Source organism: Populus euphratica, unplaced genomic scaffold, assembly GCF_000495115.2.
Source record: "Populus euphratica unplaced genomic scaffold, PopEup_1.0 scaffold348.1, whole genome shotgun sequence".
Taxonomy (NCBI): domain Eukaryota; kingdom Viridiplantae; phylum Streptophyta; class Magnoliopsida; order Malpighiales; family Salicaceae; genus Populus; species Populus euphratica.
The window spans coordinates 130,400-136,399 of NW_011500237.1; the positions used below are offsets into that span (position 1 = coordinate 130,400).

The window sequence follows — 6,000 nt, forward strand, 5'->3', positions numbered from 1 at the left end:
CAAATAAATCATGTAAAAATATTAAATTTCAATAAATTACTCTGTCAATACAAGAGATGTCAAGAATAATGATTTTGCATGAATATTAATTTATTCTTTTATAATAAGAAAAGAAACACTTAGTTGATTAAATTAGCAGATTTAAACATTTATTTTGAATATATTTGAATATATTCATATCATAAACGCTAATATTTTTAATAATTAATTATAAAAAAATAAAACTAAAATTAGACAATGAAATAAATAAAAAAAATAAAAAAAATTACCTAAAGCATAAAGCAAAAGATAAAAAAAAAATTACTTAACTATAGTTGATGAAAAATTTTCATATGAAAGAAATAGGAAACGGCAGCTCATAAAAGAACAAAAAAACCTCTTTGTTAATCAGGGGAAGATAAAGAAATGAAATGAAAAATGGAAAAAAAATTAGGGCAATGAGCTGTACTTATATATTATATTATATTATATTAACATATGAGTCAACAATAATAAACAATATAAGCTTTCCGTGGGGATTTAAGTTTCTCAAAATGTAAAATGGTCTTTGAAGTTTAATAATTCATTTTACAGAACTTTTGATATTTTTATACATAATGGCCCCTTTTGGATAAAAAAGAAAAGACAAAAAAATTAATCCACAATTACAACTATTGTATATATTTTATGTGTAAATAATTTCGGTATGAGAAAATGAGATCAAGAGTACATCCTTATTAGTCATAAATTCAAAATTTATCAATGGAGAAAGAAATAAATAAATAAGTCCAGAACATAATATGTATTTTTGAGGTAAAAAAATGGACTTATAAGTGTCAGAACATAATATGTATTTAACTGTTTGCCTGCAAGCTTATATTTTGAGGTAAAAAAATGGACTTATAAGTGAATGTGCAAATGAGATCAACATAATATGCATTTTTTTATTGGCAAATGAGTTGCGTGAAAATGATTATTTCTCTGTATAATCTATAATGTGTTTTTTTTTTAATTAACATTAAATATTTTCTTGATTCTGAACGCCTTTTACCAACACAAGAACATGGATTTCATTTTTTGATAAAAAATAAAATCTTTCTTTATTAAAATTTCTTTATTGTTTGAGTGATTTTGAAACCGTCTACCGTGTTCGAGAATAAATTCTTGGACATATGTGGGGGTGATTTTTGTTGCATAGAGAATTGTATGCCTCAACTTTGCCGGTGGAGAATTTTCATCGTGGATTATTCTTCGAAGTTATCTTGACGACCATGCAAGCTTCGTCCTTGTCGTAGCATTTATTTTAATCATCACTGGCTGCGGAAGAGTCGTCAGAATTTCTCTGCATTTAAAATGTGTCATCGGCATAACGTTGATCCTTCGGAGACTGATTCAAACGAAGGCAAATGAGGAGACTGATTCCATATTAGAACGAGGAATAGTCGTCAGATTGATTTGAATCTGTGCTCCATGCATGCCATGGAGTGGTCGATTCTTGATGAAGAATGAGACTCCTTGTTTAAATCCAGATTAATTTTTTAGGAAGGAAATTGACTTGCGAGAGCTGAACCTGCAGGGAAATTGCCAGGGTTGAGTTTTGGCGGAAGAGAAGAGAACGTCGAACCTTTTTTTCCCTGTATTTTAGTTTCATAGATGGAAGACGAGAGAGCCATGCCGATTATTCCTCCTCTTTTCTTCCCCATGCAAATTTTGGCAAATCACAAAATTTGAATGTGAAAAAAATATTTAGACTGCAAGAACCTATTTATATAGTATTGTTATTAAATTTAATTAATTTAGGATGTAAACAGCTACGTTTAACAGCTTTTTTCTATAAAAAATTATAGTTAAAGATATGATAACAAAAATAAAAACTTATAAAATTAAGTATTAATCAAATTATTCTAGGATATTTATTTGATATTGCATTAACCTCATAGAAAATAAACAAAAATAAATTATAAAGATTAATTCAAAATCAACTGAATATTAAAAGATAAATTTAAATAAAAAAACTCAAAAAAAATTCAATCATAAAAAAATAAAGAAAAAAAGGAAGTCCAACCCAGAGTGTCAACTTTGAAATTTTTTTATCAATCTTCCATTCTAGCATGAATTTAGAATTTGACTTGCCTAGGAGCTGCTTTAATATGACTTGATTAATTTGAGAAGGCCAAAAAAAATCTAGGTGACTAGAAAAGTATGATTTGATTTTTTTTTTAAATTTTAAAATAATTTTTTTTAATATTAAAATTTAAATTTCAAAATGATTTTTTTTAATATTAAAATTATAATATATTATATTGACTTGAGCTACACTGCTACACCCACAAAACCCGCGGTCCAGCTTATAGACTCTACTCTGTTTACTAACTTTATTTTTTTAACTATTTTTATTTAATGATAAAATAACAAAAATAAATGTTTACAAAATCGAGAACCAATCAATTATCAAGATATTTATTTGAAAATATAATAATTTTATAAAAAGTAATATTAAAAAAAAAATTAAAAGAAAAAAAAGCTAAAAATAATTTAATCAAAAAATAAAAAATAAAAAAATAGAGCTGCTCCTTCACCATTCACATGAACAATGAAGGAGCTGGTTTGCCCGGTTGTTTTAGTAGAGAAGTTAATTAAAATCAAGATAAAATTAAAAAAAATATAAAAATATTCAATTGAAAGGAAAAAAAATAAAAGATAGAATTAAAAAAAAAAACGAAAGAAAGAAGAGGGAAAAAAAATGCGGTAGCTCCTTCACTGTGCATGAAAATAGTCAAGGAGCTGGGTTTATCCCATTTGTTTCAGTAGAGTAGGTACAATAGTTAAGAAATAGCGTCTTCATCAATGTACCTCTACTTTATGCTTTCATGTCGCTATGAAAATAATGTTTTTTATTACAAGGTCTTCGTCAAATTTCCCTTAAATCGATCATATTATTTTAAAATAAAGTCGTTCTACTTGTCACTTTTATTTACCAACTTGTTCCCTTAATTTTTCACTATAAATACCTTCTTGCTTCAAACCATATTCATCACCATCGATTTGCCTCCCTTTCTTGATTACCTCAACCTCCTGACATAGCTAAGATACCATGGCTCGCTTCCAAGTGATCGCCGTGGCAATTTTTATAACAATCATGCTCCTCCTGTCCACTGGGATGTCCACCGCAATACCGAAACCTATACAAGGTTTGTGGCTGCGATGCACTGATTTGGACGTTGTTTTTCTGCCAATAAAATTATTGAACGAGTTTTTTAAATAGAGATTCTTCTTTCTCCAGCATTTTATGTTGTTTTGATCAATATTATGGCAATTTGGTGCAGGAAGGAAGCTTTTCCAGTATGATTTTAACAATGGTACGTATGGGCCGATGAACATCCCCGGTACACAAAGTGGATATCCTTAATTAATTAGCAGATATAGCTGGTTAAGAAATAAGGTCTTCATCAATGGAGGTCTACTTTATGCTTTTATATTACTATGGAAATATTGTTTTTATTACAAGTAGAGAAACGAATGCAGTGGCGGACAGTTTAGCAAGGCAGGCTGTTCATAAAAACAGGGACTCCGTGCTTGTCTTTGATAGCCATTTATTTTAGGAAAGCTCTGTTTTTGGATCTTTTCCCCTTTATAGTTTTCTGTAACCATCACCTTGTTGGTCTTGCTATAACTTTCATTCTTTAGTAAATTTGATGGATGATGATTCCTTTTTCTGCAGAAAGAAACTTTGACATAAAGCACTCACGTATACGTAAGGGCAGGGCCGGAAATTGTTTTCCTCGTGGCCTGCTAAGCAAATACACATAATTCTCCTTTTAATATATATATGTATATATAGAAAATTCAAAGTACATAAAACTTAAAAACAAAACTACACAATCAAAATTGCACTGTAATTTGTGGAATAAAATAATCCATAATCAAATTTAAATTGAAAAATCTTCACCAAGTTTTCATGTAATGTAAATAATTATAAAATCTACTCGGAACTCTTTATTTTATTTTATTATAAAGTATAATTTTAATATGTTTTATAACTGAAAATACTCGTTCTATTATAGTAGTAGAAACATGTAAAGTAAATTTAAGATGAATCAACCTGTAAATCAAATGATAATGCTGTAACTTATTTATTTCAACTAATCCTTATATAATTTGAAAAGAGTAAATATATTTTAAAAACTTTCATGATGAATCACATCAATATAATAATATTATAGCTGAGTTCTCAAACAATATATCTTTTATTAATTGAAATCTCAAGGATAAAATTTCTCAAGCTTCCAAATAACATCAACATTAAATAATTTAAATTATTCTTAGATTCTAAAACATAGCTAAGTATAAGGAGTTTTATGGTCCTATTAATGAATTTGTAATTTAACTCTTCAAACTAAAAATCTATTGTTGAGTTAAATATATCATAATAATAGTATTGGTAAACTGTTATAAATTCTTGTTGCTAACATATACAGCATGTAGAATTTTTTTATAAAACATTCATACATAGTATGTCAATCTTATATTGTGTGCAAATATATTGCACATGTTCAAGGAAAAGATTAAATCTGATATCTCTCAAAGTTCAAAGCAATGTTGTAATAGTTGATACAAAATCCATTGCATTTAAGATGTCAACAAATTTTTATTGGAAAACTCAACAAAGTAAATCAGTAATCCCTATTATTTTATAAATCAAATATAAGATGAACATAAATTCAAAAGATTTCATCACAATCACACAACTACTAGCTTTTTCATGTATAAAGTCAGAAGATCTTTCTTAAGCTATACTTTTAAGCAAGATAGTAGTTGCACCATACATATTTATTAAGCTACAAATAGAATTAAAATGACAGCTCTAACGAGTAGTTTCACTTAGATGTAAATTATCAATTTGATTAACTCTTCTCTTAATCTTGTGTTGTCCATTAGTTACCATATATCCAATTTTTATAACCTAAATAAAATGTAACTCGATATGATATTTGAGAGAAGTATTAATAAGATTGATAATGGTTGATACTTTTTTTTTTAAATAACCAAATAAAAATATTATTTTTAGTTGTTGCAACTAATGTCAATTATAGTCGGTGGGCAAAGCAATACACATAATATACAAAAGGGTAATATCTAAGAAATAGAACTTGTATTCTATTTCATACACCATATATATTACTAGCACCATCATGCTATTGATCTCATATAATGAAGATATACAAGTTATATCGTATATTATATATATATAAAAAAAATTAGTATTTAAAAAATAGTATATGAAATATGCACAACCTTAAAAAAGTATTTTTGTAAATTTTGTAAGAAATCCTGAATCATTGCTTCCATGTCTAGTCTTTTGTTTAAAAACCTTCTTTTTATTTTTTTTGGAGGGGGTGTTCTTTGTATCCAATTAATCCTCGTTAATTCCCTTATGAATCATCATTAGACAAAGTAGCAAATTAACCTTTTGCTTTCACTTCGCTATTTCATTGCACGCTTTTATGACCATGTTTTCAATGGTTAAATTACATGACCATGGAATATAATATAATTACAATAGAAGCATTCCTTTACAAACCTGTCCCTCTCTTTTATGCTAACATGATAAATTATAAAGTATTGGTACTGTAATTTACTATCTTTGTGTCATTTTCACTTCAAATTAACATTTATTGCGCTTCAAAAACATGCTCATTTAAAACTATATTCATATCAGCAGACCGAATTAATTTTTATTATATCTGAGAAATTCCTTTCTTATGGGTTTTTGTAAAAATCCATGCAGAATAGAGAGCAGAAGATTGATACAGGCAGGCTAATCTTAAACAACACAAAATAATTATTGTGGTACTTGCCCAAGGTCTACAGGCACTTTTGTAGGAGCCAAGGCTGAAGTCTCAACAAAATGCAAGTTAGGATCCCCACAGTCACAAAACAATCTAAAATATCATCACCTAGGCTAGGCCTTAGCGTAAACAGAATTACAAAAGGGGGAAAGCATTCAGATTGAAATGATGA

At 27.9% G+C, this 6,000-nt stretch overlaps 1 long non-coding RNA gene across 1 annotated transcript; it reads left to right on the forward strand.

Annotated features, from left to right (window-relative positions):
- The first annotated feature begins 3,001 nt into the window (after nucleotides 1-3,001).
- LOC105112534 (uncharacterized) lies at nucleotides 3,002-3,698 on the forward strand. The gene is made up of 2 exons (XR_839774.1): nucleotides 3,002-3,170; nucleotides 3,306-3,698. It is a non-coding gene; the product is annotated as an uncharacterized LOC105112534 (long non-coding RNA).
- Nucleotides 3,699-6,000: the final 2,302 nt, after the last annotated feature.